This window comes from Pinus tabuliformis, chromosome Q (assembly GCF_031772625.1).
Source record: "Pinus tabuliformis cultivar Carrire ecotype Pingquan chromosome Q, CPIR1, whole genome shotgun sequence".
In the NCBI taxonomy this organism is placed as follows: Eukaryota; Viridiplantae; Streptophyta; class Pinopsida; order Pinales; family Pinaceae; genus Pinus; species Pinus tabuliformis.
The window spans coordinates 666,504,897-666,529,956 of NC_142296.1; the positions used below are offsets into that span (position 1 = coordinate 666,504,897).

At 47.6% G+C, this 25,060-nt stretch overlaps 1 long non-coding RNA gene across 2 annotated transcripts in view; it reads right to left on the reverse strand.

Annotated features, from left to right (window-relative positions):
* Positions 1-25,060, reverse strand: part of LOC149221306 (uncharacterized) — a 60,798-nt gene that overhangs the window by 21,506 nt on the left and 14,232 nt on the right. The window contains exons 2-5 of one of the 2 annotated variants that reach the window (XR_016248837.1): positions 21,075-21,348; positions 20,805-20,925; positions 20,251-20,419; positions 19,742-19,904 (exon numbers count right to left, since the gene is read on the reverse strand). This is a non-coding gene — a long non-coding RNA (uncharacterized LOC149221306). Of the gene's footprint in view, positions 1-19,741; positions 19,905-20,250; positions 20,599-20,804; positions 20,926-21,074; positions 21,349-25,060 lie in introns of those variants that run through there. The other variant, XR_016248838.1, reaches the window with a different exon arrangement.

Below are 25,060 nucleotides of genomic sequence, written 5' to 3' on the forward strand. Positions count from 1 at the left end.
ACTAGTTTGTTTTACCTTGAGTTAGCCGGAATATCAAGTTGATTGCGCTTAGTATATATCCCCTGTTCCCCTTTTCATTGAATCAATCTGAGTCTCCGAGTTCCTACCCCTTTTCGTTAGTTGATTAGTTGAAATTGGGATGAGTTGCTATTGGGAGATATCTGAGATAAGATGCTGAGCTAACATAACTGTTAGTTTATTTGATATGCCTCCCCTTCGCTTCGCCCTTCGTTGTGAGTTAGTTGATATAAGAAGTTGCTTAGCTGAGCCTTGCCATAGCGGTAGCGATTGAGTTAGTTTCCAAATCATGCTCCTTATTCCTGAGCCATGAGCCGAGCCCCTGACGTAGCCTTCCTCAACCTGATGCCATGCCTCCTGCTGACTCATTTCCTCAACCTGACTCATTTCCTCAACCAATAAGGATTCATAGCGGATTAGTAGCCTTGCCTTCCAAACCAAATCATGGGAGTTCGTTTCCCAATTAGTTGATACAATTCGTTGATGAGATTGAGTTGCTAGTTGCTTCGCCTTTCCCCTTGCCCATGAGTTAGTTAGCCTGAGATAGATCATGACATCTCATACGTTTTCCTCATACGTTTTCTTTGAGTTCAACTGATAATACCCACCACCCTCCTTCCTATCGTTCCAACCTTAACCCTTATACCTTTTGGTATTAGATTATTAGCTTGATTGCTTTTAGGCTGTGACAAAACAATGACACAACCAACCGAACATAGCTTACTTTAGACCCACCACCTTACCTACCTCTGAATAACCTACCCTTCTTACCTTCTGACCGAACCTTTCCTTCCTACCTACATCCTTACCCTCTGAATGAACCTTCCCTTACTAACCTTTCCGTCCGCTTTCTGTTCGCAGCCACTGGACTAGTACCAGGATGCTGAACTTGATACTGACTTCAATTAGTGAGCCATAACTTAAGGAGTGGAAGTGAACTAGTGTGTGTGAGGTCACCGATACTTATTTGATTCTGATGCTGAGGCTGGCCAGGAGGAGTGTTGGACCGAGAGCACGGAACTCAAGTCGTGTGAGTGAGGTGGGTGGATTGGTGCACTGATGAACCGAATCAACAATACTACCTGGCATGATGTGTTCCCACTGACCGGTAATGCCTGAACGGACCTGCACTGATACGACCTCGAGACCTCACCTCAATAATCATCCCTACGCCCTCCAGCCTATGCCCTACTCCTTGGGCCCTCCTGACACTCAGCCTTCCTTGGGTACCTCACCCCTACAGCCTTACACTCACCCATACTGCCCTGGTACGCATACTTGGGAAACGACTCCCCACCCCCCCACTTACACTCAAGCCTTGGGAACCTCAGACTCTGACCTATGCCTTGGGACCTTACACTCAGGACATACTGCCTCAGCCCGCATATGAACGAACCTTGCCAGCCTACCCCTACCCTATGAATGAAACTTACCTTCTGACCGAACCTTGCCAGACTTCACCTCCAACCTATGCCTCATAACTCCGCCTTGGGACCATCCTTACACTCCATGCTTGTGCTTTTAATGAAACGAAGCTAGCTAGGTGCATGCTTTGAATGAATGTTGCTTCTGTGGACCTTATCATGTCTAGCCGGGGACCTAAGAAATAGCCTAAAATGGCCATTTTCACTTCATTTTCACTTGGCGGAGGTTTTCACATCTTTCCCTACTAATTCGGCCATTTTAGCTTGGCGGAGGTTTTAGCAGAATACACTCTTAGTTTTGGATTATCTCGATTACGGGGATTGGGGTGGGTGGGTAAATAGTGAGTGGCTCCATGACAATAGCGTATACAAAGAAACGGCATCGAAAGTAAGGTAAGATCGTGCATCAGTTCCAAAACATCCAAGAAGACGTCCTCCATCGGTTCCCAGACAAGAAGACATCTCCGAAACATCCAAGAATACATCGGCCCCACCTTACATTGAATGCATCAACACTTGGAGCAACACCTGGCATTGCCTCCTCCTGGGGTCAAGTACCGGATGGAGTACCGGCATCTCGTGAATCAACACCTGGCAATCATAGGGAACCGATCTAAAAGGGCATAGTTCAGTAATAATCAAATCCACTTTCAGTGCCCTGATGATAGATTATTATGCCTCGGCCCCCCTAAGAAAGCAATTTCATTATCCAAGAATGGTGACTGAGGCTGTTGTCTATAACCGGTATCCGATCCAAGTAGCCCAGCTTGAGTATCCAAGGTAGAGTAACCAAGCCCATCTGAGTAACCAATAACGCGCCCGGGCGCCTGTACTTTAGCACGGTATTGTCATAGAAATTGTAAGTATCCGGTATATATACGTATATATAACTCCTCAGCTATGTGATATTGTATATGGCACTATTGTGTAAGCTAACTCGCTATGTCCTCACCACGTAATAACGGGATCATCACCACGGCATCACGACCACGTCTTAATGTTCCACGTAAATGGCCAGGCCTCAAGTGTCCAGGCCTCTATCGTGTGTCCAGGCCTCCTCTATCGTGTGTCCAGACTTCTTCAAGTGTCCAGGCCTCCTCTATCGTGTGTCCAGACTTCTTCAAGTGTCCAGGCCTCAAGTTCGACGGCATCCCGGAAAGACTCACTCACTAATGGCCTAACTCACCTCATTGTCGCATATCGTTGTGGAACCTCAAATGGTGTATTGTGTCAAGACCTCTATCGTGTGTCAAGGCCTCTCGTTAAGGGACTCGGCTTGTTGGGTGAATGATCCAGTGTCTCGTCTATGCGGCAGGTTCTTGCTCCCGGGTCTCGCGCGGTAGCGCTCCAACCAACCTCATGGGGGCAAGCGGTAGCGATCAGGGGCAAGCGGTAGCAAACCAAACAACCTCATGGGGGCAAGCGATAGCAATCAGTCATCATCCAGGGGGCAAGCGGTAGCTATCATTTCCCAATCAAGGGGGCCAGCGGTAGCGATCGATCATCATGTAACCCGCGGTAGCGTTCCTCATTCCTAAAATCATGGGGGCAAGGCGGCGGTAGCGATTCTTTATTTACCAATCCAGGAGGCAAGCGGTAGGGATCATTTCCAAATCCAGGGGCAAGTAATGGGGGATGCGGGAATGGTAAGCGTTAATGGGTAATGCGTATGGAATGCTTCCTGGGCAGTGAAAAAGTGTAATGAGTATCTTCCCTTGCCAACGCCAATCAACTTGCCAACGCCAATCAACATCAAAAATGAACTCGACATGCATCGTGGAAACGTCATCGTACCTCATGCATCGAACCTGCTGCTGCATCGTGTAAAATTATGCATTGTGTAACCTCTCGCATCGTGTCCTCATCTGCTACGTGTCATCATCATGCATCGTACCTCGTTGTGGAACCCTTCTTATCGTGGAAACCTCATCTCACTTAACCTAACCTTCATCGTGTAACCTAACCTGTATCGCTCATGTAAGCTCTACGTGTAGCTCAACGTGTAACCTACCTCATTGTGTAACATCAAGCATCGTGTAACCTTCATTGTGTAACCCATTGTTCCATATTGTTAAGTGAAAGGAGATCAGTAGTTGTAGGAACCCTGTTCTGTATCGTGAAGTGAAAGGGGAAGAATGAAAGGGTACTAATACTCCTGGATCTCCCTCCTAGGGCTACGAGTGTCACGTACCTCCTTCCTGGCAATAAGTGTGTTCTATGCGGAGTAGCTCATTGTGTAACCTCAAGCATCGTGATCAAGCATCGTACCTAATCGAACCTCAAAACGTGTAACCACATTGTGTAACAACCTCATTGTATCATGTCATCGACATTACATCAACCTCTACGTGTCTCTGTATGAGTATCTGCCTCTGTAGGGACTGTCCCCCTCTGTAGGAGTATTCCCCTTGCACTAGGAAGCGCAAGCCCCTCCGGGACCTTGATTCCCATGGGATCACTGTAGGAGAAAACCAATTGATTAGTCCCATTGGCTTATTCCCTTCCCTTCCTCCCTCCCCTCCCCATTGGATTAGTGGCGTACCTGTGCTCCTCCCTGTGTCTTATTGCTCACCCTGTGGAGAAGTGTGGAATCAATCATTATGAACTAACCGGTGCTACTCGCCATCGCTGACTGTAATTCGTTCACACATGGTACGAACACATACCTCCTGGGCACGTGGGATCAATAACTGTTCACGTCGAACTGGGCACGGGGTATTGTGAATGACCCTCACTCACTGACTCACCTAAGTCACGCGTCCTGTACCTTATTCCCGTCCTGTGCCGTCCCGTACCGGCGGATGTGGCATGTGATGAAGGTGAACGGGTATGCAGGTGAACGGGTATCATTTCCTTTTCCTTCGTCTTGGCCAGTGTGAATCTGGACCCCTCTCGGAAGATGTGGGCTATCGATCAGTCACTATTCGGCAAGCATAAGAAACCTTCCAATACGGACACAACTGGAGACCTGGGATATTATTGATTGATACCCGTCGATTGAGAGAAGGTCCGGAGGGTCTTGCGCTTCCTAGTGCAAGGAGAGAGATTTATGACTGATCATTATATATGTCATTTCATACATGACCAGAGAGATGTGAGTGAGAGAAGGTCCGGATGGAAGAAGTTCACAATTCGATCTCTCAAAATAGCATAATGACATATATAATATATGCATGATCTGCTAAAGCGTAATTACCTATCTCATTCAGGCAGGGAGATCGTCATGAATTCGATCATGACCGTAATGACATATATAATATATGAATATGAAGGCTGCCGGCATTTGAAAGAAGGTGCGTGAGGCAGATACTTTACCCCCTACCTTTTCTCCCCCCTCGAGCTGCATTGCATGGGCCGGACCCTCTCTATGATGTTGGAGGTGTTGGACTCGAGTCGGTTGAAGTCCAAGTAATAATCTCATATAATAAGAATGGATCTAGCATTTTAGAATGAAATAACCATAATTGCATAATGACATATATAATATATGCATGATCTGCTAAAGCGTAATTACCTATCTCATTCAGGCAAAGCGATCGTCATGAATTCGATCATGACCATAATTACATATATAATATCTCGAATTACTCACATAACTCATTGACCACGGTGACCGAGAGTCCCAAAAGCTCTCGCATCGAACAACCATGTCGGTGATAAAAACCGCAACCTCAGTGGGCGCATAAGGATAAGTCGAATGGCGTACAATCAAAAGGTTGGCACGGCGGGATAAGCCCGTGCACGCAAAGGAATAAGAGGATATACTCCAAACCTGCTGCTCGAGGGAAGCAGCCCGTAAAAGGATAAATCATCCCTCTCGCGGAAAGGGCTTTCGCGAAGACTTCGGCAACCCGAGCGGGCTCTGAAGAAAACAGTTGGGGAGGATCGTCCTCCTCGGTCAGGAAAGGGAACAATCTACCACTACTTATGAAAAAAACAAAAAAGACAGGTTTATTGGTGGGCAGACCCAATTCTCACTCACATCACCGCTCCTGTCCACAGCCATCGCAAGTGGTAAGGTGGGTAGAACCCCTTGACTTCTATTAGTTCAACTATTGATTTCTCTTACGGAATGAGATTGGCACGACTCTGTTAGCTTGATCCTTCTTCTTTTTTTATTGAGGGGGTGCAACCTTACACCCATAGGTCCTAGCTGGCTGGCTAACTAATCTCCGTGCCTTTCTCCACCTCCAATATGCTAAGGATTACTCGTCCTTGTCCTTACTGGGTGAGCAATCCTACTTCAATATATCTCGTGTCACCCGCTTGCTTGCATACTTTCATCCGTTTTCCATTATTAGGCTCTAATTCCGCCTCTTCCATGGGTACGCTGGTAGACCTCTTCCCATCATCCGGTGGTGATACGTCCTGCCTACAGGCATACAGTGAAAAGTCTTTCCATAGGATGGCAGATTTAGGGTAAGGGTGGACGTATCCTCGATGGGTGCACGATTCTGATTCTTCCGATTCTGATTCTGAGTCCGATTCTGATTCTGAGTCCGATTCGGATTCTGAGTCAGATTCTGATTCTTCTTCAGATTCTTCAAATTCAGGGGCGGAGCCACTCACTATTCCGATGGTGAGGGCTTTCAGAGGGAGTATGGGTCGGCTCCGTTCCTCCGGTACTACGTTCTTCGGAACTACGCCGCGGCTCGACATCCCGCAACACTCATTATGACAGCGGAACCATTCTAGGCCAGGCGGGATTGCCTCGCCGACCTTATGGTTACAGCCAAAGCCAAAGCCACTAACTCTGGGTTCAACCTTCCTGCATGTGACAGTCTCCCATAACCGATAAGGATGGGAGAGGACCCTTCAGGCCCGGGGATGAGCAACAGACTTGACTTATAAAGGATCTAAGGCTTGTCCTCCCGGATATCAACGAGGCCTAAGGTGAACTTATTTTTTAACCGGGTGCACGAACCAAATGGAAGGGCGGAGGCGAATCATTTGGGTACGGACCGTGGGATTGAATGGGAAAGAAATATACAAACTCCCACGGCAGGGGTTCGATTTGGTTTCGTGCGAAAACCCTCACCATATGAATAGTGAGTGACTCCGTCCCTAAGATCTAAGAAAGAGGACCGGTAGGGTGAGGGTGAGCTTGCCGAACTCTCGACAACGGAGAGGTTACGAGGTCGAGGAGAGGAAGCGAAAGCTGGCTCGACCAACGGGAGAGGATGCGTAAGCAGGCTCGACTAACAGGTGCTTCGTAAGGCAGGTAGTGAAATCTGCTCGTTCAATCAATGGGACGAGGTAATGGAATCCACCCTTGCTATCTCCATCTCAGAGTTCAGGCCAGGGCTTCAACCTATAACCATCGATCTCAAGCGGGTCAAGGGGAATCGATCCAAAGGAGGACTGCTCAACCCCATCTCCCGATCAATCATCAGACGAGGGACAGCAGGAGAGGCTGGTGGATATTCGGATTGTTACGGGGTGAAACCGTAATCAGAGAGCCTTCCACCTCATTCCCTCAAACTTAATTCATCCAGGCCAGTAAGGGTTGTTCAGTCAGTTGGTACAGAGTTCATCCCCCTCCCATCTGATTCAGGGGTTGGCGCGGATCCCATTGTTTTCCGTCACTATAGGGATAGCTAGTTGGCCCCTCCGACACGGCTTATCTCGGATGGAGTAGGGATTGACCGAGAACTTATCTAGCGGACTAAGAACCCGGTCGGATATCGAATCCATTCTTTTTTCCCTCCCATGGCGACGGACCTTCGGATCGGGAAGAATGAGGTCTCGTTCCGGCGGGTGGGGGACAGGTTTGGGGGTATAGGACTTCTTAACGAGCCATCCCCTGGGACGGAGAGAAGCATCGACCGGCCTCCCCCTACAGCTGCTTCATTAGCGGCACCTGGGCCGGGGAAGAGGTCAGGCGATCTCGGTATCGATTTCCCACCCACCACTCCGATTCGTCGAGCGAGATTCCTTCCTTGATTGCTTATTGGGTTGGTCCTCGCCGTATTATCTCCTTTCTTCTTTGTCCCTCCCTTTCTTTGAGAGAAGAGCGTCGGCGCTCTCTTAGCATTCGTTCGCTAAGTTGTCTGGTTCGAGCCCATACTTCTCCATGTGAAACGAAAACCTATATCATCGTATGGTTTTACTTTTCAACCCATCCCCTATCTATTACGGCAGCACAGTAACTTTTGTATTGACACGCTCTTATTCCAGATTTACTCAGTATCCGGGCCATGGCCGGTTCAAACAGATTTTCCCTTTAATACTCAATCAGGTCGAATCCCTTTATTTTGAACATAATGTCGATACGAAAAGAGACGTGTACCCTATCTCCGAGGAGGAGTGTCAACAAATAATAGCAGCGCTTCGTGATTTATCTTTTAGGTTCCTCCCTTTATACCGAATTTACATTCCCAAACCTGGGAGGCCTGGCAAGTATCGACCCATTACAATTCCTCATCCGCGTGACGTCATAGTAATGGAGGCATTGGAGATTAGATTGACTGAGCTATTTGAAAGCATATTTCTACCAAGCTCACACGGATTTAGACCAAAAAGAGGAACGAGAACCTGTTATTGGGACATTTTAGGGTTGAGTAACATCCACTATTGCGTAGATGCAGATATCGTCAGTTGCTTTGATGAAATACCTCACGAGAGATTATTAGATTATATCGACACTATTATTGACGATGAAAGGCTCCGGGCTCTGATATCTTTCTTTCTAAAGGCGGATATAGTGGACAAGAAGGGCACTAATTATGGAGGAAAAGAAAAAGGAATTCCCCAAGGGAGCCCTACCTCTCCAATCCTTATGAACATATATCTGCATCAGCTGGATGTTCTCGTGGAAACATTTTTAGCGAGGTCTCCCTACGCCCATTACGTCCGCTACGCAGATAACATACTACTCGTTTGCAAAATCAAAAACATCAATCCTCAGATCTTCCTCGATAAACTTCAGGATTTCGTGACCGATCTGCGACTAAGTCTGACCATCTCTATTCATTCGAGGGGAGGGCCCCCATTTCTGTTTCTAGGCATCTATCTCAAGGTGTATTCGGATGGGCATATAAATCTCTTCGCACCCTTATCGAGAATAGAGCGAAAAATTGATACCATCCGAGAGCAAGCTAAAGGACTTAGGGAACCGATTAACGACCCGGAAGCGCTAGAAGAGAAGCAAAAGGACTTAATCAACCTGTATAATAAAAAAATAGTGAGTTACTTGGCCTTTTACGTTAAATGTCAGAATTCATCCAAAAGTAAGGAACTTCTGAAGAAGAAAATGTTAGATTCATGTATACAAGATCTGGCCAAGCTCGCGAAAACATCCGTGAAGAATATAAAGAGGAAATGGGGCCCATCGCTTCAACGAGCACCTATCCCCTTTATTCCTCGCAAACAAATAGACCGCGCCTTTAGTAAAATGCTTCGCAAATATGACCGGCAGGGGAAAGATTTTAGAGTAACCGGAGTCTAAAAAGGCGTTTAGAAGAACCGAAACAGTTAAGAGAACCAAATAATGAATGATGCGCTTTTTGGTATTTCTTTATTTGAGGTCCACCATTGGGTTTTTTTAGTTTCACTTGCCCGCACAAATTCGTCCCTTTATGCCGGTCCTTACTAATAACCTAACAGAACTTGACTTTGTGCTCGCGACCCTACCTAAGGCTAACTACCTAAGGTGCGTGAGGCAGATACTTTACCCCCTACCTTTTCTCCCCCCTCGAGCTGCATTGCATGGGCCGGACCCTCTCTATGATGTTGGAGGTGTTGGACTCGAGCCGGTTGAAGTCCAAGTAATAATCTCATATAATAAGAAAGGGTCCTCTCCCTATGGTCGAGCGCCTCCGGTCCTTAACAGTCGAGCCCCTCCGGTCCTTATGGTCGAGTACCTAAAGGTCCTATGGTCGAGCCCCCTCTCCTCTCCCTCTCCTTAACAGTCGAGTACCTAAAGGGACGGAGTCACTCACTATTCATATGGTGAGGTCCTCTCCTCTCCCTATGGTCGAGCCCCCTAAAGGGACGGAGTCACTCACTATTCATATGGTGAGGGTCCTTAACAGTCGAGCCTGCTTACGCATCCTTAACAGTCGAGCCTGCTTACGCATCCTCTCGATGGCGGCCCTCACCATATGAATAGTGAGTACCTCCGGTCCTTATGGTCGAGTACCTAAAGGTCCTTGGGGTCGAGTACCTAAAGGTCCTTATGGTCGAGCACCCTAAAGGGTCCTTATTAGTCGAGTGTGCTAACGCACCCTAAAGGGTCCTCTCCTCTCGATGGCGGCCTTAACAGTCGAGCACCTAAAGGTCCTTATGGTCGAGTACCTAAAGGTCCTCTCCCTATGGTCGAGCCTGCTTACGCATCCTTAACAGTCGAGCCTGCTTACGCATCCTTATCAGTCGAGCCCCCTGTCGGGTCCTTGGTTCATTTCGACCAGTGATTCCAGTCATTCATTATATACGTAATTACGTCATTCGAGATAGGAACCATCAGATGCTTATTCAACTTGGGGCGAGATAGCGTAATTACATATATAATAACGGTGATAATACACCCTGCTTTGACTCATTCCCTCCTCTCCTCTCCCTTTTGGTCGAGCACCTAAAGGTGATGGCGGCCTTAACAGTCGAGCCTGCTTACGCATCCTCTCGATGGCGGCCCTCTCCTCTCCCTCTCCTCTCCCTCTCCTCTCCCTCTCCTCTCCCTCTCCTCTCCCTCTCCTCTCGATGGCGGCCTTAACAGTCGAGTACCTAAAGGTGATGGCGGCCTTAACAGTCGAGCCTGCTTACGCATCCTCTCCCTCTTGGTCGAGCACCTAAAGGTCCTTATGGTCGAGTACCTAAAGGTGATGGCGGCCCTATGGTCGAGCCTGCTTACGCATCCTCTCCCTTGGGGTCGAGTACCTCTCCTTATTAGTCGAGCGTGCTTACGCACCCTAAAGGTGATGGCGGCCCTAATGGTCGAGCCTGCTTACGCATCCTTAACAGTCGAGTACCTAAAGGTGATGGCGGCCTTAACAGTCGAGCCTGCTTACGCATCCTCTCCCTCTTGGTCGAGCACCTAAAGGTCCTTATGGTCGAGTACCTAAAGGTGATGGCGGCCTTAACAGTTGAGCCTGCTTATGCATCCTCTCCCTTGGGGTCGAGTACCTAAAGGTGATGGCGGCCCTATGGTCGAGCCTGCTTACGCATCCTTAACAGTCGAGCACCTAAAGGTCCTCTCCCTTATGGTCGAGCCTGCTTGCGCATCCTCTCCTTATCAGTCGAGCACCTAAAGGTCCTTATCAGTCGAGCGATGGCGGCCTTATTAGTAGAGCGTTCATTGGGTGGCCCCTCTCAAATAAGTAACTAAAAAAGTCACTTAACGTACCTCTCCCATAGGTCGAGAGTTCGACAGGCTCACCCTTTTTTTCCACTTTCAATTCCAAAATGAAAATTCCTAATCTCGATCGCCAAACTAGCAATATAACGCATTTTGATTTCATAAATTGGGCTTTGCAGGAAGAAAACCCGGCCGACCTTAACATTACCGATCGTCATGAAATGACCGGAAAAGACCAGAATCAGTCAGAAGGTAAGGTATGGAATACTCTTTCATCACTCCCTTCCTGGCTGGGTGCTTCTTGCTTGCTTACAGGTGACGTCTGCCTTTCTGGCTTTCATTCAGAAGCGTGCTTAAAGTCAGATAGCTTATCTTATGAATGAGCTTTCAGTGAGAGCTGATTATTTCTCTGATTATTTCTCTGATTAGCGGATTCATCATCTTGTTAAATCACTATAAGATTAAGGTTCTTAAAGATATTCAAGTGCTGAGCTATAAGCTGCTTCGCTTATGAATTCACTATCAGTCTGATAGTAGTCAGTCTCCCTTTTTCCTCGCTCGCTTCCAGTGCTTCTGTCTTCCGTGCTTTCCAGTCTGACTACTCTTTATGAACAAGAAACTCGAATTCAGTGATAGCGGATGAAAGGGTAACTTGTTACAGAGCATACACTTTCCTTAACCCTCCCTTCTTTATTGAATACAAGAATGGAACTACTCGCTATCATGAGGTATTGAAAATCCGTGCTTACTTGAGAATAACTCCACTCTATTGCTTGCCCGGAAGACAAGCTTCCCTCGCTTGCTTGGTAGCAGCTATCAGTTATAGCTTAGAGCTAGCCTTTACTTACTACTATCATCTCATGAATTCACGATAAGTCTTCAATTCAAGTGGGCGGACTCCCTTTCTTCTGGCTGGCAGGAATACTGGATCAGAGGAACTCTATTGCTTGGAATGAGCTAGCCTTTCTTACTTTACCACAAGACAACTCCCATTCTTGCTTGCTTGCCTTAAGGTGGTCGGTATCCCTAAGAGGATAGATAAGGTGACTGTTGTTAGATGATGGATTGCCTACCGGACTACTTCACTATAATGAATTCGCTCATAAGAGTCCCCTTGCTTCCAGTTAAAGCTATCGCTCGATGGCGGCCCTTTCTACCCTTCTTACGTAGAAAGTTAGGGCATGGTATGACTATGGCTTCTACCACTTAAGTATGGTTTGAAAGTTAGCTAGCTTCCTTATGGTTATGGTTAGGTCCTTACCTAGCTTCCTTAGCCATTCTCCTAGCCACTTCACTACCTTCCTTATGGTAGTTCATTACCTATCTCCCTAAATGTGGTGCTTCTTCTTTTTTCGTCTATATATAAAGTCTTTGGATCTTGCTTGAGAGAACACTTCCCTCCCAAATGACCCCCCCAAAAGACAGAAAAGATATATTGGGCAGGTGAAGGGAATCAAGGAGGAGAGTGAAGAGAATGGAAGGCTGTATATGAGCTTGGATTGTTGGAACGGGCTTGGGTAGGGAGCATTGGGTGAATAGCAGGGACAAAGGCGAGGGGCGGAGGCAGAGGGGCAAGTGAGGTGGTTGCCAGCCAGTAAGGCGTGGCTGGGTGAGAGCAGCTTGCAGATAGAAGAGCAGGGAAGAACCGGAGGGTCAACAATCCCATCCGCAATAGGAGCATCTGCTGTGGGCCAACTTGGTGAACGAACACTTGGTAAGCCGGACCATCCATCTAACCACTCAGAATCAATCCTGGGGCAATCAATGGGCCTGCTGAAGCTAGGCTTTGTGGTGAAGCATCATCCGCCATGGAGAGATCTTAAACGGGAAATGCTCTTGATTATGCCACCGACCCAGATGAACCACCTGACTGAACCATCTCGTTCTGCATCAGCCGCATGCATCTCGACGCCAAAACCTGACTCTGAATCGTAGGTTATCTCAGTCGATATTATCTCATTCACCTTCTTCAGCTGCAATGGTCGATATGTATACAATGGGTCATATTTCTGTTATTAAAAACATGGATTGGCTGCTACATCCGCATCTTCTTCCTTCGAAGTCACTGCAAACCTTTTATAAACAGGATATAAACCTTTCGCAATAGACTTTACCTTTGGTGAATACGGAGGTACTTAAGTGGGGGTCATATGGGTCAGATAGGTCAACGAGAGATACTGTAGCTGCTACTGCTGCTGGGTTGTATCATTCAAAAAGAAGGCCGGTCCACTTGTTCCACTTATTCCTAGTGACCTGAAAAAACGGGCAGAGGACGGCTCGACTGACAAGGATAGGAACTATGAAATTGGAATTGACTGCGGGTTTCTCCGAAGCAGATCTAGCCACTACAGCAGATGAAGTATTCCGATCTTGACTTATTCATATAAAAGGTGGTAGGGCCTATGGTTCGTAACTGAAGCCAACAACACCTGACTCGGGTATAACTTATGATTCCGGATCATCTAAAGCCACTGGAGCGACTTGAACTGCTGATCAAAAAAACACTTGCGCTCTTTGCAGCAACGGTCATGGGTTCAAGTGTAAATGAGAAATAGATACTGACTCTCACTTGCTAATCATTCTTCCCATCGCTACTCACTCTACTATGCTAACTATCCTTCTTCCCATCACTTACTTCCACTCACCCTCTGAAAGCATTCTTCCATTCATCGCTTCGCTCACACACTCACTATCACTTGCTAAATCAAGAATACTACGATCTATACTCACTTGGGATGGAACACACTCGCTTAGTTTATACGTATTGATTTGAGGCAATTCACCCTCATAGAGCCACTTATATGTTCAGGTCAATAAGGCATGTGAGATAGTTCAGTTCACTCCGTTCAAAAAGTTTCATTGAGTTATTGCTTTGGTTTAGGTCACTTGCTAGACCATTTGTTCGTGGACAATGGATCCGGTTATCGATGGTACGAGAAGCAGTAGACGGTGATATGGCTTAGTTCGAAGGCTATAGCGATGGATACTTGGTATGATTCCCTCCTCCCGATAGGGAGTAATCAAGGTTCAGCTTTAGAATCAGTCAAGGTAGGCAGGTAAGGTAGCTTATATGGTGAAATTCGTTTTCGAAAAGTTGTGATGTAAGGGTTATAACCTAGATTCGGTGATATATGGTGTTATAGAGACTAGCTATTGCCCGTTCAGTAGGCTAGCGATAGAAGGAGTCGTCGGGTCGTTTCTTCTTTCCATAATTCCTCTCCCTTAATTGATCGAATCATGAAGGTCCGGAGGTCTTGCGCTTCCGAGTGCAAGGAGATCTAAATTCAATCGATCATGACTGTAATTACATATATAATAGTGACCGGCTCTCTCATACGAGAATCCGTGCCAGTCGAGGAGCTAGGATGCGTAGCTTGAACCCTCACCATATGAATAGTGAGTGACCCCTATGAAGAAGTAAGGGCCCTTCGACTCACACCGAATCGACACACATCGAATGAATGAATGAAAAAAATGAAATGCATAATGACATATATAATGATATTGATTTCGGTAACTAGAGGCAGCCTTGAGCAATATATCAACCCCCCAAAAGAAAGAAAAGCGTAATGACATATATAAAGAATGACTGAAAGAAATGGAAGAAGTTCACGAAATCTCTTTTTCTCAAAATAGCGTAATTACATATATCGAGTCATGGTTGGATTCGAGAGCGTAATTACATATATAATATATGCATTGTCTTCTAAAGTGTAATTACGTATATAATAAAGCGTAATGACATATAGAATTCATGACCAGCAGCCACTGACTTATTGGCGTAGTTGGTTAGGTAATGATTTAGCGATAGCCAGAGATGCCAGTTGAGGTAGGTATTGATGAAAGGAACGCCGAAAGAGGGAAGAATCAACGAAGAGAAACCAAATCCGAAGAGAAAGACTAGGAAAAGAACTGACAAGACAGAAACCTCCTTCTCAATATGCTGGAAGGTGCGAAATTAATAGGTGCTGGAGCAGCTACAATTGCTTTAGCGGGAGCTGCTGCCGGTATTGGAAACGCTCTTAGTTCCTTGATCCATTCCGTGGCGCGAAATCCATCATTGGCTAAACAATTATCTGGTCATGCCATTTCGGGGTTCGCTTTAACCGAAGCTATTGCATTGTCTGCCTCAATGATGGCGTTTCTGATCTCATTCGTATTCCGATGGAGTTGCGGAAATATGGAGTGACGTAGACGGAAACTTCTGCTTCATCTGTCTCTTAAGGCCCCCGGAGGAATAGGCGGGCCTATCCATCTATACCTCCTGGGGGGGGAAGGGAGTGGCGGCGGGCCCTTCCCACTTTGAGGTTCTGGGCTGGCTTACTCAATATTATGGAAGAGCCAGACCGGTTCTTTCTCTGAATTCTTTGGTGAGATCAAGACGTGGAAAGACTTATCGGAGGCATTCTTGGCACAATATTCGTTTAACATGGAGCTCGTGCCACAGAGGTCAGACCTCGAGAGGATGTCTCAGAAGCAAAACGAAAGTTGAATTGAGTATGCTTACCGGTGGAGAAAGGCAGCCTCCCGTCTAAAGACCCCGCTCACAGAAGAGGATCTGATCACTTCCTTCCGTCGGACTCTAAAGAAAAGAACCCGTATCACACTCTCTTGGTTGGCCAGACCCTACCGGACTTTTCTACTCTGGCAAGAAAGGGAGCAAGAATTGAGGCCTCAATTAAGGCAGGGGCCATGCAAGATATTCCGGGGCAGAGCAGTAGCACCGGAACTCTGGCGGCTAGCACTTCGACCGTTAAAACGAGCGCCAACAGAAGGACAGGAGAAGCAAAGAAGAGTGAAGGCGAAGTGCACCTGATCCTGCCAGCTCCAACACAGCAGGTCCAAGCAATAGGCCGAAGCCCTCTCCTTCGGACCCTCTGCGGATTCCCTCCCAGTTAGCCCAGCAACAGCAGCCGCAGCAGCAATTGGAAGAGAAAAAGAGAAGAGTATTCACTCCGCTGCCCTACACTCGATCACAGTGACTCCCGTACCTTGTGCAGCAAGGATACTTGGTACTGTTACCACCAAAGCCAGTGTCCGACCCACCGCCAAAGGGATTCAATCCCAATGAGCACTGTGATTATCACCAAGGCCGGGGCACTTAACTGAAAGCTGCAGGAATGCCACAGCTGACAGAATCCCTACCGCATTCTGTCATTTTATCTAATAGTTGATGGAGGGTCAATCTTGTCCTACCTGTAAGTAAAGGGCGGTATGAATCCACTATACAACTATTGGATTCAGAAATCTGAATTCGTCTTATCGTAGATAGCGAAAAATGCGTTGATTCGGAATGTGTTCAGTTTAGGTGTCCTCACTAAATACTAAAGGGCGGATCTATTCTATATAAGTAATTCCCGGGCTAGATCCCATGAAAACCTTGCTTCCCCATCTTAATCTTAGCTCAGAACGACACTCTAAGAAAGGGAAGGCTAAATAGCCCTTTTATTAAACTAAGAGCGAAAAGGGAGAATAAGTTACAAGCTAACTGCTGCTCCTTCTGATAGCGCCATAGCAGAGACTCCTACTAGCAGGATACAATACACTAATCGCCAAATAGACAGACGGAAGACCCGATCCGGTGTAACTAACTCGACCTGATTGAGGGCAAAGGATCAAAACCTTCCTTCACCTGATGGCGAATACAAGAAGAGTTCGGCAACGCAAAAGCGGGCTTAATAATAAGAAGATCGCGTTAAGAGACTCGTCCCCTGAACTAGATAGTTAACGGCGGCAAGCTGTGATCTTGCTGTAGGGTCAGAGCTGCACCGAAGAACTGTTATTATCGACTCGATGGCTCTGATCCGCGTGAATCAGACGGTGAGTGACTAGTTCTTGAATTGAATCCCGAGCGCCAAAGAGCAGAGGGATCCTGCTCGAGATAGGATGCCTCCGGGTAAAGGCCGCAAGAAAAAGGTGGAAAGACAGAAAAGACCATAGAATATCAATAGGAATGTATCCGCTGCTATTCGACAACTTTCTCCGTGGACAAAGGCCCGCAGCTAAAGGTTAACAAAAGATTGAAGAACCCATGACGATCTCTATCTAAACGATACGAGACGGATCAGTCAAGGGCCACCAGAGTAACAAAGCTGGCGAATATCCGTGAGAGTGGAAGATAAAAAAGGTATAGGTAAGTAAGGCTTGCACTGCACCTCTTTTAAGATCAAGGAGTGTTAAAGTATGCAATATAGAAAGAGGCTGATGAGCCCCCCAACGAAACTAACTAAACAAGGGTCGCCTGACTACACTACATTCAAACTTGACGGAACTTTCAGCACGGTCCGGAATTCGAAAAGTCTACCCTGACTACACAGATTTGACTACACTACATGAATAAGAATGGGCTTCCTAGTGCCGGCAACCACGAACGCTCAGGGGCTGGAAAGGGGCCCCAAGTAAAGCAGTCAAACCAGCCTCAAGAAAGCTGCCATCCTCATATCAATATGGATAGTCGGGCCTTAGTCTATTCCTTCGGAACCTTGGTAAGGAATAGGAGTGCTTTCCCCTATTAGGTACCTCGATTTCCGCAAACCTCAACCTCTGACTTTTAGAAGTAATCCTTTCGGAGGTGCATTCTACATTCTACCTTCCTTGGAGTGGAGAATCATGGTACCGAAATGATGTCCAGATAAATGATGTGTTTTCTTATGCAATAGCTACTCAAATTATGACTCAAGACCTAGAGCCTCAATCAGTAGAAGAATGCCACAAAAGAGATGATTGGGACTCATAACGAGCTTCAGATTGCCTCTTTCTTTTGTACCTTCATTCAATTCAAATATCAGATAGTGATTGCGCTAATCTTTCTTTAATGAATAATTAGTATTCGATTGATGCCAGGAAGACTTAGCCCTCTCCCAGCCTACTTGTTCCTGTAGCTAAGGGCATGCAGGATAGCAAGTCTATCTCTTAGGTTTAGTCTGTAGCTGAACTTGCCTCTCGGAAGGAGTCTAGATCCTAGTTCAGCTGGACTCTCTCGTTCTTCCAGTTTCCTTCGATTCTGTAGATTAGTCATATGGACTCGTCAGTCTTGTTGGTAGCCCGTAGTCCCTTTTCCAGTCTCAGGGAGGGATTCAGATAGAACCGATTCAACAACAGAGGACCGGCAGGGGCTCGACTGTTAGGGAGAGGAAAAAACTGCCTATTCCAAGGAGGTGGGAAGGGCTTTCAGCCCAGACTAATTCTTCTAGGTTCAATTCTTTTCCTCCAAAGAAGGGCTAGGTCTGTCTAGGGTCACTCGACCTGGAAACAACAGTTTTTCCTAAATAGAAATAGGTTTCATTTTACTTATTGGGTGGGGGGGCGTTAGTCGAGAGTTCGCTTACTCACCCTTATGCAAACTGAGATCTTTTTCCGGTTCGGGGAGGGAATTCGATGAATCTGAAGCAGCAGATACCACAGGAGAATCCGCCGAAAAGGAATATTCCTTTGAAAGAAAGGGAACGAGTGGAGTATACGAAGCGAAAAGGGAAGGTGGGAGGGTAAAGTTGAGATAGGATCGTAAGAAAGGATAGGCTCTCCGCCGATCCGGGATAGCTCGCTTAAGGAAGACTACCTTTGGAGCTAAATATTCCTCTCCTTATCAGTCGAGCCCCCTGTCGGGTCCTTAATTCTGAGGGAAGTGCGACCATGAGGCTCTACCCTTCCTTACCGAATTCATTCTATGCGAAAGAGGAAGGACAACTGAAAAGGTCAGATGCTCAGGTGAGCTTGCTTGCCCACTTCGTGGAGTTGGTTCTGTCTATAGGAGAATGACGTAATTACATATATAATATATATTATGTCATTATGCATTTATGATTATTTCATTCTTAAATGCATATGTCATTACGCTTTAGCGTCGTATGGGATCGTAGCTCGAATCATCGATCGTACCCGTAATATCGTATACAAATAGATATATATATCATTATATATGTCATTATGCATTTCTTCCAGTCATGATGCTAACGCAGGCTCGACCATCAGGCCCGGTAGGGTGAGGGACGAACTCTCGACTATAAGGCCGCCATCACCAGCAGGGTGAGCCTGCCGAACTCTCGACTATAAGGAGAGGCCTGGCAGGGTGAGGTACGTTAAGTGACTCGACCTATGGGAGAGGTACGTTAGTGACTCGACTGATAAGGATGTGTAAGCAGGCTCGACTGTTAAGGATGCGTAAGCAGGCTCGACTGTTAAGGACCCTTTAGGGGGCTCGACCATTAGGGAGAGGAGAGGACCCTTTAGGGGGCTCGACTGATAAGGACCTTTAGGTACTCGACCCCAAGGACCTTTAGGTACTCGACCATAAGGACCTTTAGGTGCTCGACTGTTAAGGAGAGGGAGAGGGAGAGGATGCGTAAGCAGGCTCGACTGATAAGGACCTTTAGGTACTCGACCATAAGGACCTTTAGGTGCTCGACTGTTAAGGATGCGTAAGCAGGCTCGACTGTTAAGGCCGCCATCACCTTTAGGTGCTCGACCATAGGGAGAGGATGCGTAAGCAGGCTCGACTGTTAAGGCCGCCATCACCTTTAGGTGCTCGACCATAAGGACCTTTAGGTGCTCGACCAAGAGGGAGAGGATGCGTAAGCAGGCTCGACTGTTAAGGCCGCCATCACCTTTAGGTGCTCGACTGTTAAGGATGCGTAAGCAGGCTCGACTGTTAAGGCCGCCATCACCTTTAGGTACTCGACCCCAAGGGAGAGGATGCGTAAGCAGGCTCGACCATAGGGAGAGGACCTTTAGGTACTCGACCATAAGGACCTTTAGGTACTCGACTGTTAAGGCCGCCATCGAGAGGAGAGGGAGAGGAGAGGGAGAGGAGAGGACCCTCACCATATGAATAGTGAGTGACTCCGTCGATGGCGGCCTTGACAGTCAAGTGTGCTAACGCACCCTTTAGGGTGCTCGACCATAAGGACCTTTAGGTGCTCGACCAAGAGGGAGAGGATGCGCAAGCAGGCTCGACTGTTAAGGCCGCCATCACCTTTAGGGTGCGTAAGCACGCTCGACTAATAAGGACCTTTAGGTACTCGACCCCAAGGGAGAGGATGCGCAAGCAGGCTCGACTGTTAAGGAGAGGACCTTTAGGGTGCGTAAGCACGCTCGACTAATAAGGACCTTTAGGTACTCGACCCCAAGGGAGAGGATGCGCAAGCAGGCTCGACTGTTAAGGCCGCCATCACCTTTAGGTACTCGACCCCAAGGGAGAGGAGAGGGGGCTCGACTGATAAGGACCTTTAGGTACTCGACCATAAGGGAGAGGAGAGGAGAGGTGCTCGACCATAGGACCTTTAGGTACTCGACCATAAGGTCCGTCAGGGGCTCGACTGATAAGGACCCTTTAGGGGGCTCGACTGATAAGGACCTTTAGGTACTCGACCCCAAGGGAGAGGAGAGGAGAGGGCCGCCATCGAGAGGATGCGTAAGCAGGCTCGACTGTTAAGGCCGCCATCACCTTTAGGTGCTCGACTGTTAAGGCCGCCATCGAGAGGAGAGGAGAGGATGCGTAAGCAGGCTCGACCATAGGACCTTTAGGTACTCGACCATAAGGACCTTTAGGTGCTCGACTGTTAAGGATGCGTAAGCAGGCTCGACCATAGGGAGAGGACCTTTAGGTACTCGACCCCAAGGGAGAGGATGCGCAAGCAGGCTCGACTGTTAAGGCCGCCATCACCTTTAGGTACTCGACCATAAGGACCTTTAGGTGCTCGACCAAGAGGGAGAGGATGCGTAAGCAGGCTCGACTGTTAAGGCCGCCATCACCTTTAGGTACTCGACTGTTAAGGACCTTTAGGTACTCGACCCCAAGGGAGAGGATGCGTAAGCAGGCTCGACTGTTAAGGCCGCCATCACCTTTAGGTGCTCGACCATAAGGACCTTTAGGTGCTCGACCAAGAGGGAGAGGATGCGTAAGCAGGCTCGACTGTTAAGGCCGCCATCACCTTTAGGTGCTCGACTGTTAAGGATGCGTAAGCAGGCTCGACTGTTAAGGACCTTTAGGTACTCGACCATAAGGACCTTTAGGTGCTCGACCAAGAGGGAGAGGATGCGTAAGCAGGCTCGACTGTTAAGGCCGCCATCACCTTTAGGTGCTCGACTGTTAAGGATGCGTAAGCAGGCTCGACCATAGGGAGAGGACCTTTAGGTACTCGACCCCAAGGGAGAGGATGCGCAAGCAGGCTCGACTGTTAAGGCCGCCATCACCTTTAGGTACTCGACCATAAGGACCTTTAGGTGCTCGACCAAGAGGGAGAGGATGCGTAAGCAGGCTCGACTGTTAAGGCCGCCATCACCTTTAGGTACTCGACTGTTAAGGATGCGCAAGCAGGCTCGACTGTTAAGGCCGCCATCACCTTTAGGGTGCGTAAGCACGCTCGACTAATAAGGAGAGGTACTCGACCCCAAGGGAGAGGATGCGCAAGCAGGCTCGACTGTTAAGGCCGCCATCACCTTTAGGTACTCGACCATAAGGACCTTTAGGTACTCGACTGTTAAGGATGCGTAAGCAGGCTCGACCATAGGGAGAGGACCTTTAGGGTGCGTAAGCACGCTCGACTAATAAGGAGAGGTACTCGACCCCAAGGGAGAGGATGCGCAAGCAGGCTCGACTGTTAAGGCCGCCATCACCTTTAGGTACTCGACCATAAGGACCTTTAGGTACTCGACCATAAGGGAGAGGATGCGTAAGCAGGCTCGACTGTTAAGGAGAGGACCTTTAGGTACTCGACTGTTAAGGCCGCCATCGAGAGGAGAGGGAGAGGAGAGGGAGAGGAGAGGGAGAGGAGAATCTTGAAAACCTCTGCCAAACTAAAATGGCCAAATTAGTTGGGACGTAGTCGCTTGTCCGCATCGGGCAAGGGAGAATGTCCAAAACCTCCGCCGGAACATAAAGCACCTGGACTTGAACCAGGATTTCCCACCCCGATGAGCAGGATTTCCCGATGAGGGGGTGTCTTTCCATTTAGACGATGCCTTAATCGGCGGATATGAGAGTAAAGTCATGGCTTGCAAGAAGGAAAAGCGAGTATGGAAGATGGGAAGGAAGGGCGAGGAGATCTTCACACTATTATTCCTACGATTTCTTACCTTAGCTAGCCCGTTATTATATACGTAATTATGCAGAGAGGAAAGCCAATTCAAGGATGCTCTGATGGGGTAGTTAGTGAGTTGCTTTCTATATACATTCTGATTGAAAAGAAAGACCTAGCTATAGAGCCACTACCTGAAGTCCAAGCTATAGAGCCACTACTTGAAGAAGGAAAGATGAGTAGGGAAGATGGAGAGGAAAGGTAATTGGCTATGGAGCCTCTACTTTTCTAATTGAGGAAAGGTGAGTTACTTTCTATATACGTTCTAATGGAAAAGAAAGTATAAGCTATAGAGCCATTACTTTCGAGTGCTTGCTTGAATATACAGTGAGAGGATGCGCAAGCAGGCTCGACCGCTAGGGAGAGGAATTAAGCGGTTGGAGAGAGAGTTTCCTTACTGTGCTGGGACAGGTTGGAGAGAGAAAGTCAAGATGCGGTCTTTCCGGCCCACCCACGAACTCCTCAGTGGGACATGAACTCTTAAGTTTCCTTCCCCCGTTTCTCAATATCCTATCTATTGGGTAACTACTCTTTCTATAACAACGGAGTATGAGTGAGTCCGCCTAGACTACTACCTTGACTCTTACCCCTGTACTTGGAACGGGAGGATATGATGGAACCGGGGCATACTATCCTCCAACAACAGATTGACTACTCCAGTCCGTCGCTTTCAACCACTCCTATCTAACTCAAGTGAATTTATCCCCCCTCCCTACTACTCGCTTCGCAACTACTCAAAGAAGCTTACTTACTCTATGAACCCAAGATTCACCGCTTGCCTGGGTATATTGATTGGGCTGTAAAGCCAGAGGGGACCGATCGACCAACCAGATAGTAGATCTACTAGTTTCGATCACTTCAATCGAAAACCACGGCATCGTATACAAAGAGAGATGACAAATTGGCTTCTATGACGATACGATATCTCATTATTGAGAAGGATGGACAAGACCCTACCCACCACGCCTAGCAAACACTTCCTCAATCACAAGTTAGGCCCGCATATCCTCTTTCTTTGTCAATCAAAATGTGTTATATCGCCCGTTCTACCCCGAAATAAGGGAGGCCTACCCGAAATAAGGGAGGGGGCATAGTAATTGGATTTTTTTATTAGCTCAACCCACCGTAATATCTATATCCCCGAACTCGCTCTTTGAGGGGAAGAAATATAGGGGCGGTTATACCCCACTTCAAAACCTTCGCCAAGACCTTACTGGGTGGGTTGACCAGGACCTTACCTGCCAGCCAGGAAGGTGACGGTACTTTCCCCGGAGGTACTTCCCCCTGCTAGGAGATTCAATACCTCGTCAGGCCGTAACGCTTGCCTTCTTGCTGGAGAGAGAATGTCGAGAGAGATAGAGATAGATATTTGTTGGAAGGGATATAGATATGGAGGGTTGACTTCTCTGGATTACCATTCCGGAAAGGAAGGTGAGCGTTAGCGAGAGAACCCATTCCTTATCCATATATGTGTGTGTTTCTCCAGAGATAGAGATAGATATTCGAAGGGAGATATGGAGGGAGGGTTGACTTCGCTGATCCCAGCTGGGTTGACCAGGAAGGAAGAATGGACCACCACCACTTATGACTCTGGCCTGGACTCTGGGCCTGGGCCTGGGTCTGGGGCTGGGGCTGGGCCTGGGGCTGGGTTGGTTTACCGAGAAGGACCCTATACTTATTTTGAACTCAAAGCCAACCGGGGCCAGAGAAAAAGAATAGACCATAGTACCTTTCCCTTCTAAAGAAGGGCAGGATACGACTTTCTTATCCTCAAACTTCAATAGATTCCCAAACTCTCTTGAGGGGAAGGAAGAAAAGTGCCTTATCTTCCCGAACTCTAACTCATTTTCACCCGGTAAAGGACCTTACTTTCGCAGAGCTCTTTGAGGGGAAGAAATCAAGTCAATCCAGAATCTCGTATACAAAGAGATATCTCATTATATATGTCATTATGCTTTCCTTCTTTCCTCAAGTCAAGATCGGCCGGATTCGAACCGGTCTGGCTGAAGCTCCCCTGCTTCCCGATCTTCGATCTGTCGTCCTCCTCATTATAGTCCTCCAATCCAAAGCCAAAGCCATTTTTCGTCGGAATACATCCTGTCTTTCCCCTCCTCTCAATTCATTAACCACGGGCATCCTATGCATAGTTGTTCTTACTATAGCCGCTCAAAAGAGCAGTCCAACTTCCTTACCTTTCCGACATAAACCGTGATGCTTGTAGTAAGAGAATGCTTCCCAAGAGTACCGGTAACCAAAACAAGATGATTTTCTCGTACGCCTGCTAAGCAAGTGCCTTCTCTTCTAACTGATAGCCGAAAGTGAGTGTCGTGACTTGAATGGATATCTTCTTCGGTGCCTAAGCTTGAGCGCATCGCTTTCCAACTGCGCCTACTTATTGTTATTGCTTGAAAGTAACCCTCGACTTCCAGCTGTCCCGCTAACCGAAACTGACTTTCACTAGCGCTTGCCTCCACCTTTTCAATATGCGAACGGAACTCAAACTCTCTCTACGGTCTGCGGCACCTGCCGTGGGCTCTAGTTACTACTGACCGCTAACCAAACGAAAAGAAGGAATACTTTTGGCAATCCCAAGCGAGTAGAACGAACTGCTTACCGCAACTGGTACTTTCGGAGAGCGCTGGAACTTGACTATCGAAGGTGCGAAGCCGCTTGTCCCTCCGGGGGCAAGGAACAGTTTGATTCTCTAAGCAAGTAGGTTTTGGTATTGGATTCCTCCTTCCTGACTTCAGATTCAAATCGTCGATGCAGAAGCAGGCTCGACTGTTAAGGAGAGGATGCCCCCGGCAGGGCTCGACCAAAGGGAGAGGAATTGATCCGCTTACAGAATTTCCTTCATCCACGGCACCGATTAGCAATGGGTCCAGAATGAATGAGTGATTGGTTCGGGAAGGCACCGGGACAGCCATTGGTTCGAAGGAGAATACCTGAAGTTAGTTCCGGGATGTCGGGTTGCATTTGGTTGGGGATGGAACCGATAGGCTTCGCTTCTACGACTGGTCCTTCCTAATGCCTGTCTTAACACTCAATCAATCCTTGAGAACGGTTGTTTTCCTTCCTTAGGTTGGGCGCCTCATCCTTCTCTGTTGCCAACTAATCCCTTCAATGTTCAATTCGTACGTATGCGCACCGAGATCAATTCTTTTCTCAATTCTTCGATAGCGTAATTACGTATATAACGAAATAATCCAGAATTCCCTCTTTCCAACGATGATGCTTTGAAGGCTCAATCC